The following is a 12,049-nucleotide window of genomic DNA, read 5'->3' on the forward strand; positions in this document are numbered from 1 at the left end:
TCAACATGGATGGGTCCAAGACGTCCTCCGCCGGCACCCAGCACCTCTCCTCCGGACCGTACCCCTCCCAGTCCACAAGGTACTGCAGGCCCCCCGCCCGGCGTCTCGAGTCCAGAATGGCCCTTACGCTGTACGCCGGGGACCCCCCGATGTCCAGGGGGGGTGGAGGGGCCTCCGGCACCTCATCTTCTTGTAGGGGACCAGCCACCACCGGCCTGAGGAGAGACACATGAAACGAGGGGTTAATACGGTAATAGGAAGGGAGTTGCAACCGATAACACACCTCGTTTATCCTCCTCAGGACTTTGAAGGGCCCCACACACTGCGGCCCCAGCTTCCGGCAGGGCACGCGGAGAGACAGGTTCCGGGTCGAGAGCCAGACCCTGTCACCCGGTGCGAACACCGGCGCCTCACTGCGGTGGCGGTCAGCACTCCTTTTCTGCCTAGCACTGGCCTCCTTCAGTGAGTCCTGTACTGCTTTCCAGGTCTCCTTGGAGTGCTGAACCCAGTCCTCCACCGCAGGAGCCTCGGTCTGGCTCTGGTGCCATGGGGCCAGGACCGGCTGGTACCCTAGCACACACTGGAAGGGTGACATGTTAGTAGAGGAGTGGCGAAGTGAGTTCTGGGCTAACTCTGCCCAAGGAATATACCTCGCCCACTCCCCTGGCCGGTCCCGGCAATACGACCTCAGGAACCTGCCCACCTCCTGGTTCACCCTCTCCGCCTGCCCATTGCTCTCGGGGTGATAACCGGAGGTTAAACTGACCGAGACCCCCAGCCGCTCCATAAACGCCTTCCAGACCCTGGATGTGAACTGGGAACCCCGATCAGAGACAATATCCTCCGGCACCCCGTAGTGCCGGAAGACGTGGGTAAATAGGGCCTCCGCAGTCTGCAGGGCCGTAGGGAGACCGGGCAAGGGGAGGAGACGGCAGGACTTAGAAAACCGATCCACAACCACCAGAATCGCAGTGTTCCCCTGAGAGGGGGTAAGATCTGTCAGGAAGTCGATAGACAGGTGCGACCATGGCCGTTGCGGAACGGGGAGGGGCTGTAACTTCCCTCTCGGTAAATGCCTAGGAGCCTTACTCTGGGCACAGACCGAACAGGAAGAGACATATGACCTCACGTCCTTAGCCAAGGTGGGCCACCAATACTTCCCCCTTAGACTCCGCCCTGTCCTCTCTACACCAGGATGACCCGCCGCAGGTAGCGTGTGCGCCCACCGAATCAACCGATCGCGAACTTTGAGCGGCACATACTTGCGCCCCACGGGCACCTGCGCAGGCGCAGGATCCAACACCAGTGCCCGCTCGATGTCCGCGTCCACCTCCCACACCACTGGTGCTACCAGCCTAGACGCTGGAATGATGGGAGTTGGATCGATGGGGCGGTCATCCGTGTCATACAGACGGGACAGCGCGTCGGCTTTAGTATTAAGGGAACCCGGTCTATATGAGATGGTAAACCTAAACCGGGCGAAGAACATGGCCCACCTTGCCTGACGTGGATTCAGTCTCCTCGCTGCCCGGATGTACTCCAGGTTTCGGTGGTCGGTCCAGATGAGAAAGGGGTGCTTAGCCCCCTCAAGCCAATGTCGCCACACCCTCAAGGCTTTGACTACCGCTAGCAACTCCCTGTCCCCCACATCGTAGTTACGCTCTGCCGAACTGAGCTTCCCTGAGAAGAAAGCGCAGGGGCGGAGTTTCGGTGGCGCACCCGAGCGCTGTGATAGCACGGCACCCACCCCAGCCTCGGATGCGTCCACCTCTACTACGAACGCTAAAGACGGGTCCGGGTGCGCCAACACGGGCGCGTCGGTGAACAGGGTCTTCAACTTCTTGAAGGCTCCGTCCGCCTCCGTCGACCATCTCAAACGCGCCGGCCCCCCCTTCAGCAGTGAGGTAATGGGAGCCGCTACCTGGCCAAACCCCCGGATAAACCTCCGGTAGTAGTTGGCAAAGCCCAAGAACCGCTGCACTTCCTTCACCGTGGTTGGAGTCGGCCAATTACGCACGGCCTTAACGCGGTCACACTCCATCACCACCCCCGTGGTGGAAATGCGATAACCCAGAAAGGAGACGGCTCGTTTGAAAAACTCACACTTCTCAGCCTTAACGTATAGGTCATGCTCCAGCAGTCTACCAAGCACCCTGCGCACCAGGGACACATGCGCGGAGCGGGTTGCGGAATATATCAGAATGTCATCGATATAAACAATCACGCCCTGCCCGTGCAGGTCCCTGAGAATCTCGTCAACAAAGGATTGAAAGACGGCTGGAGCATTTTTCAACCCATACGGCATGACGAGGTACTCATAATGGCCTGATGTGGTACTAAAGGCGGTTTTCCACTCATCTCCCTTCTTGATACGCACCAGGTTATACGCGCTCCTGAGATCCAATTTTGTGAAGAACTGTGCTCCGTGAAATTATTCCACCGCCGTAGCGATAAGAGGTAGTGGGTAACTAAACCCCACCGTGATCGCGTTTAGACCTCTATAATCAATGCACGGACGCAGACCTCCCTCCTTTTTCTTCACAAAAAAGAAACTCGAGGAAGCGGGTGAGATGGAGGGCCGAATGTACCCCTGTCCCAAGGATTCCGTGACGTATGTCTCCATAGCCGCCGTCTCCTCTTGTGACAAGGGGTACACGTGACTCCTGGGAAGCGCAGCGTTAACCTGGAGATCTATCGCACAATCCCCTTGTCGATGAGGTGGTAATTTAGTCGCTCTCTTTTTACAAAAAGCGATCGCCAAATCGGCGTATTCAGGGGGAATGCGCACGGTGGACACCTGGTCTGGACTCTCCACCGACGTGGCACCTATGGAAACTCCTAGACATTTCCCTGAACACTCCTCCGACCACCCCTGGAGAACCCCCTGTTTCCATGAAATGAGGGGATTGTGACCAGCCAGCCAGGGGACCCCCAGCACCACTGGAAACGCAGGTGAATCAATAAGGAAAAAGTTAATGCTTTCCCTATGATTCCCCAGCGTTACCATGTCCAGCGGCACCGTAGACTCCCTGACTAGCCCTGACCCTAATGGTCGGCTATCTAAGGAGTGCACGGGGAAGGGGGAATCTATCGGCACCCGTGGAATGCCCAGCTTAATGGCAAGTCCACGGTCCATAAAGTTCCCAGCTGCGCCTGAATCGACTAGCGCCGTATGCTGGGAAGAGGGAAAAAAATTAGAAAATGAAACAGGCAAAAACACATGACCAACAGGGGTTCTGGGCGAGTCTGGTGCTGACTCACCTGAGGTGACCGAGAAGTGTTCTGCCTGCCTTCTCGACTCCCAGACTGGCTCCTCCAGCACCGGTCGGCCGTGTGTCCTCTCCGACCACAGCTGGTGCAGGAGGAGCCACCTCCTCCGGTGCCCCTTGGCACGGCCCCCCCTACCTCCATAGGGGTAGGGGCAGGGGTGCACGGGGGTGGAACGGGCAGGACCCTCTCCGAACGCCCGCGGGCAGCCAGCAAATTGTCCAACCGTATGGACATGTCAATGAGTTCGTCCAGGGATAGATTGGTGTCCCTACAGGCCAGCTCCCTGCGGACGTCCGCCCGGAGACTACACCGGTAGTGGTCTATGAGGGCCCTGTCATTCCACCCCGCTCCAGCAGTCCTAAACTCCAGCGCGAAGTCTTGAGCGCTCCTCGTCTCCTGCCTGAGGTGGAACAGCCGTTCACCCGCCGCTTTACCTTCGGGGGGGTGGTCGAAAACAGCCCGAAAGCGGCGGGTGAATTCTGGGTAGTGGTCCCTCGCCGAGTCTGGAGCGTTCCAGACCGCATTAGCCCACTCCAGAGCTCGGCCCGTCAGGCAGGAAACGAGGGCACTTACGCTCTCCTCTCCTGTAGGAGCAGGTCTGACGGTGGCCAGGTACAACTCTAGCTGGAGAAGAAACCCCTTGCACCCAGCCGCCGTCCCATCGTACTCCCTCGGGAGTGCCAGGCGAACTGCGCCAGAGCCAGACGTCGTAGGAGGAAGAGATGGTTGTATCGGGGGGGGTGTAGGTGGAGAGAGGATACCACTCCTCTCCCATCGTTCCATCCTCTCCATCATCTGGTCCATGGCGGATCCGATGCGATGCAGGACCGATGTATTGTGCTGGACACGTTCCTCCATTGAGGGTAGTGGAGTGCCCGCTGCTCCCGCTGATTCCATGCTCCTTCTGGTGGTGCGGGATTCTGTAACGTCTTGTCTGTGGTGTGGCGGAAAGAAGCGCAGGAAGCAGCGAACACTGTGTGGTAATTTTAATGGAACCACCCGTACAAAATAAAAGGTCTCCCAACAACAGGGAAAAATACAATGGACAAGCACAGTCAACAAACGCAGTTGACATACAGAAAAACAAAAAGGGAATCGGTGGTAGCTAATAGGCCGGTGACGACGACCGCCGAGCGCCACCCGAGCAGGAGGGGGCGCCACCGTCGGTAGGAATCGTGACAGCAACAGATTTTATGACAATACCATCAGTAGAGTTGAAAATGCGATGGAAACAGAACATCGGAATTTAACCACAAAGTTATTTTTATGTGCACTACTGTATGTTATCACGCACAGCCTTTTTATCTGCAATAAGTCAGTTTGATGGAAACACATCTCTGGTGGGAAAATATAAACATTTTAGAATATTTGCATGAAAATCTGTCGCCAATAGGATGGAAACCTAGCTATAGACCTATACTTGTAGAAAATGTTTATTGACATTTTGCTCTTAAAAATGCCAATATTTACATTTCGAAAGACCTTGAATTATGTCAATTACTCAGGATTGATGTATAATAATCGGTTAGATTGGTGCCGTGACCCTGGTCATTCAAAGCAGACAGAGTGTACTGTAGGAAGACTTGTGTTAGCTCCCACTACATTATCTCATCTGGGTAACATGGTCTTGAGTTATGCCATCAACTGTGGTTTGACCTAACACCTGATTGGTTATGCAGTAGGCCTAACCCTAGACTAGTCTAGAGGGATGGGCACTCTACCGTCTGGTTGTGCAGTATTGTCAGGTCACTGCTGCGTTGTACACACTGACATTATGTCTAAGGGTCAAGACAATTTGACTTAGCCAAAAAGATGACCTTGTGAATCATTTCTCATTTATTTATGCACACTGTATACTGCGCTATTCTGGGTTTAACGTGGTGTTACAAAGGAATAAAAAAGATTAATATCTGCAAAGCTTTTTAAAATCCCCTGATGAAAAATTTAAATGTTGTGTATTTAATCATTCTGTGACGTCAGCTACTCCAATGCTGAGTTCATTTTGGGCTGCAAAGTGAGTCCCTGCCTAAATGATAACTGATGATACATGTGGCATTTAACTTTAATAATACAGTATTGCCAGTGTGGGAGTAATGTCAAATTTCACATAGTCGAAGACTAGCTCTACAGTTGAAGATCAGTTCAGTCCAAATCGTGGCCCACCCACAGACCTTCATGGTCCTTCTATGAGAGTCGATATTCTACGTTTCTTATTATTCCTTGTATCACGATGAAAGATAATTATTCTACAAAGGCCAAAGATCATCCCTGTGGCCCACACAGAGCTATTCTGCCCCTGTGAGCCTGTGACTCATCATTCAGTCATTTTGTGTCTCGAGGAGAGAATCTGTTGGCTCATCCACAGACAGAAGGGTCTGTGAGGTAATGGACTGACCTACATGTGGCAGCAGGCTAATGGATCCTGTGATTAATCAGTGTATATAACAAGGGGGTGATGCTATGTCCAGTATGTCTGGAGAGCTAGGGGATAGTGGTGAGAAGTCATTCAGGTTTTAATTTAGGCTACCTTCTCTTATTATGCTATTCGGGAATAATGGCACAACTATGAGATTCAAATCTCTTGTGACCCTGCTAGTCCTAATTAAGGAGATTAATGTGTTTAAACTATTAGGAACTAATGGGGGGGAGAAGAAGAATGATAATTAAGCAGCCTAGTCTCATAGACTAGACGTAGCATTGTAAATGTAAATCCGAAACACTGAAATTAGTAACCATACCAATTATAACATAAGACAGAAGGTTACTTAGGTAAAAACAAAAGTAGGGTAGTTGGTCCGGGTGGATGGGTGGGCGTATAACATATGGGTAGATTAGGTGTTCGAATGTCATCATGGACAACTTTAGCATTTTAGGTTATTTGCAACTTTGAAACGACGTACTAGTTTTTAGCTACTTTGCAACTACTTAGCATGTAAACTAACCCTTCCCCCAACCTTAACCCTTTATCCTAAATCCTAACCTTAACCCTAACCCCTAGCCTAACTAACATTAGCCACCTAGCTAACATTAGCATTAGCCACCTAGCTATCAAATCAAAGTTTATTTGTCACGTGAGCCGAATACAACAAGTGTAGACCTTACAGTGAAATGCTTACTTACAGGCTCTAACCAATAGTGCAAAAAACGTATTAGGTGAACAATAGGTAGGTAAAGAAATATAACAACAGTAAAAAAACAGAACGTACAAATGCAAACAAAGCTGATTGTTAAACATTTAAAAACATCCTTACAATAAGATTCATTTTACACAATTCAGTGTGCCCACCCTGAATACACAGTAGCGAGGCTATAAAATTAGTGAGGCTATATACAGGAACCAGTTAGTTGGGCTGATTTGAGGTAGTATGTACATGTCGATATGGTTAAAGTGACTATACATATATGATGAATAGAGAGTAGCAGTAACGTAAAAGAGGGGTTGGTGGGTGGTTGGGACACAATGCAGATAGCCCTGTTAGCCAATGTGCGGGAGCACTGGTTGGTCCGCACAATTGAGGTAGTATGTACATGAATGTATAGTTAAAGTGACTATGCATATATGATAAACAGAGAGTAGCAGCAGTGTAAAAGGGGGGCACACAATGCAAATAGTCCGGGTAGCCATTTGATTACCTGTTCAGGAGTCTTATGGCTTGGGGGTAAAAACTGTTGAGAAGCCTTTTTGTCCTAGACTTGGCACTCTGGTACCGCTTGCTATGCGGTAGTAGAGAGAACAGTCTATGACTGGGGTGGCTAGGGTCTTTGACAATTTTTATGGCCTCCCTCTGACACCGCCTGGTGTAGAGGTCCTGGATGGCAGGCAGCTTAGCCCCAGTGATGTACTGGGCCGTACGCATTAACCTCTGTAGTGCCTTGTGATCAGAGGCCGAGCAATTGCCGTACCAGGCAGTGATGCAACCAGTCAGGATGCTCTCGATGTTGCAGCTGTAGAACCTTTTGAGGATCTGAGAACCCATGCCAAATCATTTTAGTTTCCTGAGGGGGAATAGGCTTTGTCGTGTCCTCTTCAAGACTGTCTTGGTGTGTTTGGACCATTCTAGTTTGTTGTTGATGTGGACACCAAGGAAATTGAAGCTCTCAACCTGCTCCACTATAGCCCCGTCGATGAGAATGGGGGCATGCTCGGTCCTCCTTTTCCTGTAGTCCACAATCATCTCCTTAGTCTTGGTTACGTTGAGGGATAGGTTGTTATTCTGGCACCACCCGGCCAGGTCTCTGATCTTCTCCCTATAGGCTGTCTCGTCGTTGTCGGTGATCAGGCTTACCACTGTCGTGTTGTCTGCAAACTTAATGATGGTGTTGGAGTCGAGCCTGGCCATGCAGTCGTGGGTGAACAGGGAGTACAGGAGGGGACTGGGCACACACTCCTGGGGAGCTCCAGTGTTGAGGATCAGCATGGCAGATGTGTTACTACCTACCCTCACCAATTTGTAACATATATATGTTTTTGTCAATTTGTAAAATTTTGTACGAATTGCAATTCGTAACATTTTGTACGAATGGCAATGATATATTGCATGTTAGTTTTTTTTCGTTTTTTTCTTATGAAGCACTTTGAGATTTCTATTTTAAAAAGCAATATAGAAGTTAAATATTAATATTATTTAGGAGAATAGCTAATTTCACGCCCCGGTCACCATTCATGTTCTCTCTTCCTCTCTCTCATATATAGTGTGTTTACATAAAGTCAGAGAATTAGCCTACAGCTACATCATATCCTCTCTGTGTCGTTATTGAACTGAATGGGTCTTCATCTAGCCTAGAGCAGTGGTTCTCCATCCTGGTTCTGGGGACACAAAGGGGTGCACATTTTTGTTTTTGCCCTAGCACTTCACATCTAGCCTGGTTGCTGTCTCTGTTCAGCTATTACATTCCACTACTTGCCACTCCTGTCATTTGCCAAAGAAACTGGCCTTTTGGCAATCTTCAAATATGAACATTCTATCATTAATTAGCTCGAGGAGATCAGAGGATTTGATCCTGATTGATAACCCTCACAGCTGTCGTCCAATCACAATGTTTATGCAAATTAGACTGATAGAACATTTTCCTAACACAATTCATACATTTGATTGGAAAATTGGAAAACATTTGAGCATTCTGACATAATACATTTCATTGTAAAGATAAACAATGGGTGCGGGGAGAACAGAGGATTCCTGTTAATTGAGTTTTTACCACCAGCGAATGTGATCACATTACACCAAAGCTCTCGCAATTCAAACTTCCTATTTTATATCCAGCAATCAAGAGCAAAGTGCTTCTTTCCTCTAATATATATCCCCCCCACACACACACACACACACACACACACACACACACACACACACACACACACACACTGGGTGTACAAAACATTAGGAACACCTGCTCTTTCCATGACAAACTGACCCCTTATTGATGTCACCTGTTAAATGCACTTGAATCAGTGTAGATACAGGGGAGGAGACAAGGATTTTTATGCCTTGGGACAATTGAGACATGCAATGTGTATGTGTGCCATTCAGAGGGTGACTGGACAAGACAAAAGATTTAAGTGCCTTTGAATGTGGTATGGTAGTAGGTGCCAGGGGCACCGGTTTGAGTGTGTCAAGAACTGCAACGCTGCTGGGTTTTTCACACTCAACAGTTTCCCGTGTGTATCAAGAATGCTCCACTACCCAAAGGACATCCAGCCAACTTGACACAACTGTGGGAAGCATTGGCATCAACATGGGCCAGCATCCCTGTGGAACGCTTTCAACACCTAGTACTCCCTGCTCCAACGAATTGAGGCTGTTCTTATGGCAACATGGGGTGCAACTCAATATTAGGAAGGTGTTCCTAATGTTTTTTACACTCTGTGTATATTGCTACTTCTGGGACAGCCAATTGGCTATAGGCTACTGGTTCAAGAGATATAAGAGTAATAGCACACTATATTTTACATACAGCAGGTTTTTAAAGGACCAGAGTTTGGTCTGCTGCGTGTTAAAATTTTTGCCATGGAAAAAATATTGCGATACTGGTATTGAACCGGTCCTAGTAAATTGTAGGCCGACAGATGTGCTTTTGACGTGCAAACTCATTCCTAGTGTGTGTTTGTCAGTGGTTGAATTTAATAAGCCAATTTCAGGTCAACAACTTTGACTTTTAGCGTTCCGTTCCAAAAGATGATTGCCAGTCGAGTGACAAATTAATTTTGACAAACAAATTAGTTTGAAACAACAGTGCCACAAATCACTTGTGCAGATGATGAAGTACTGCCTTTAAAATCAACCCTGAGAAGAGGGAGGGAGATAGAGGGCCCATTATCAACATCTGAATCCTGAATAGTTCCATTTCATTTCAGCAAGCCATGACACCCACTATCTCAGGTTGTTCTGAAATTGTTTCTGTAGTTCGAAACCGATACTATTGACATTCCTGAAACATCTGAATCCTAGAAATTAAAATGGTCAATTTGGGTGCAAACAATTAGCTGAAATTCTCAGAGATCAAATTATATTACAACTAAATAATGTTTCAGGAATACTAATCGTATCTGTTAATAACTACAGAAATTATTTCAGAACAATCTGAGATGGTGGGTGTTGAAATCCTCTTGTGCTTTTTGAGGTGGAACAAACCTCCTTTCAGCACAATGATCCCTGGCAGCTGCTATATGCTTCCATATACAGTCCCTTTCTGCTTTTAAACTGCTTTGCCTGCCGCATTGCTCTCTCTCTCTGCCTCCTTTCTCCTTGCCAGCTAATAATCTAAAATTACATTTTAATTAACTTTGAATAGTACCCACCTTATGCTTTCCTGAGGCCGTTGCTAAGCCGTTCTATAAACCGCCGTGGCCAAGGGAGGTTTAATTTCATACACTTCCGACCAACCGAGGCCTTTATGTGATGTCACATTCACTCAGATTGTCACATAACACACAGCAAAAGCATATGGAAGAGGATAAATGTTACGAGATGGTTATATTGCAACTTAAACCAGGAGGGCAGAGAACAAGTGGAGGAATCTCCTTCCGCGTCACTTCCCTTTCCCTGTTCTGACATGGCACACAACAAGAGCTTCTATTACTATATCACCTGCAAAGTCTAGCGGAAGTTTGCTTTAAAACAGAACTCCAATCTCTTCACCTTACATCAACGTCCTCCATTAATTCCTATGCCAGAGTAGCAGACCTTCCATCTCCCACAGAAATTCAATCCGTGTCCCTTCAAATCTGAACATATTGCATTATCCACCCGCAGTCATTTGTTCCCCTAGCCCCTTAGGCAGTGCCATACATCAAGGGCCCTGGCTGTTCTGCTCTACTCTGCTCCTCGCTGCTCCTCTGCTGTATCTTCTCATTGTGCCACTGGTTTAATATTCCCTAGCTTATTCCAGCGTCCCGGCGACTGGGTTTGACGCTGCAGCTGGGGGAGGGAGGGAGAGAGAGAGAGGAAGCTGCCTCATCACATGAAGTAATAGATAGAGGCTCATAAATGATCCCCATCAGTCATAGAGCGCTGAGGCTGGGGAAGAGGCATAATAATAAGGAGCAATGCGCATGCCACGTCCACCTGAGCATCTGTCTTTTTCAGCCGTCTATTTCCTGTTTGAGTGGGGCAACATCCACTTGTCACTTAAATCTCGCAGGATTGATTGATTTTCATTTTACTCCTGTGACTCTTTCATATGCTGGCTTTTGCCTGTCGTTTTTTCCCCTGTTAACGTTACGAAATGTTTGTAATTACCTGTCGAACACACCCCGGTAATGGTTGAAATGGGCTCAATGGAATACATTGTCTTTCCGTTGAGTCTATAAGAATGCTAAAGCTTCGTCAGGGATTTAACACATCTCAACACTTACATAACAAGAATGAGAAGAAAGCTACATTTCTTTTGATGGGTGTTCCTTTTTTGTGGAATTGAAATAAGTAATTTGCTACAGTTGAAACGTTAACAAATTAGATGCGCTGAAATGAAAGCAACAACTAAAAATGAACACTGGGATTATAATGATATTATGTCTGATCTCACAAACAATGTAAAGTATGTGTATATATAGGTGTAATCTAGAGCCAAGCATGTTGATTCTTAATCTGAGGGTACCTTGCTATTGACACACTTGTTTGTAACATAACGTGATAACAACAGTAATTAATGAGGCAGTCTAGACAGTGCAGGTGAGTCCAGGTAGGCCTAGACAGAGGATTTTTTTTGTGGTTCCAGTCGTGTTCCATCCTTTATGTTAATGATTACCGTACCTTGCTACAATAAGGGCTGCAAATGGCTGACAATTGAATTAGCCTAAGCTCAATATGAATTCTAACAGCCAGATAACTCTCTACATGTTAGTGAAAAGAGGGAGATGGGGAGTCTACTTCCCACCTTGTCAAACATAATTTTACATTAGGTATGAATTGAATGAATGAAGCGTTGGGAAATAGATATGGTCAGGAGAACAGGAGAGGGTGGGTTGGAAGTGTTAGGGTATGGTTGCAGTGTACTGAAATAAACAGCTTAAACAGTTTTTGTGTGCACTGTTTTGCACCGCATAACCAGGCAACCTCCATGTGCTGCAATCGACTACCTGAACTTATTACTAACCTATTATAATGATGAGAGAGAGAGAGGGGTGTGTGTGTGCGTCTGTGTGTGTGTGTAGTGATTTTGATTGTTACGAACGTTTGGGGGCATTGTGGGAGATTGGGAATAGAAAGAATCACAGCACACACCATAAATTCAGCTCATCTGGGAAATCAACACTGCGTTCAAAGTCATTATATCCTCTTTT

General features: G+C 47.6%; 1 protein-coding gene across 4 annotated transcripts in view; it reads left to right on the forward strand.

Annotated features, from left to right (window-relative positions):
- Positions 1–12,049, forward strand: part of LOC106599337 (disks large-associated protein 1) — a 137,714-nt gene that overhangs the window by 36,772 nt on the left and 88,893 nt on the right. The gene's annotated exons all lie outside the window — the stretch shown is intronic.

The sequence above is a fragment of the Salmo salar genome, chromosome 03, assembly GCF_965601325.2.
Source record: "Salmo salar chromosome 03, fSalSal1, whole genome shotgun sequence".
Taxonomy (NCBI): domain Eukaryota; kingdom Metazoa; phylum Chordata; class Actinopteri; order Salmoniformes; family Salmonidae; genus Salmo; species Salmo salar.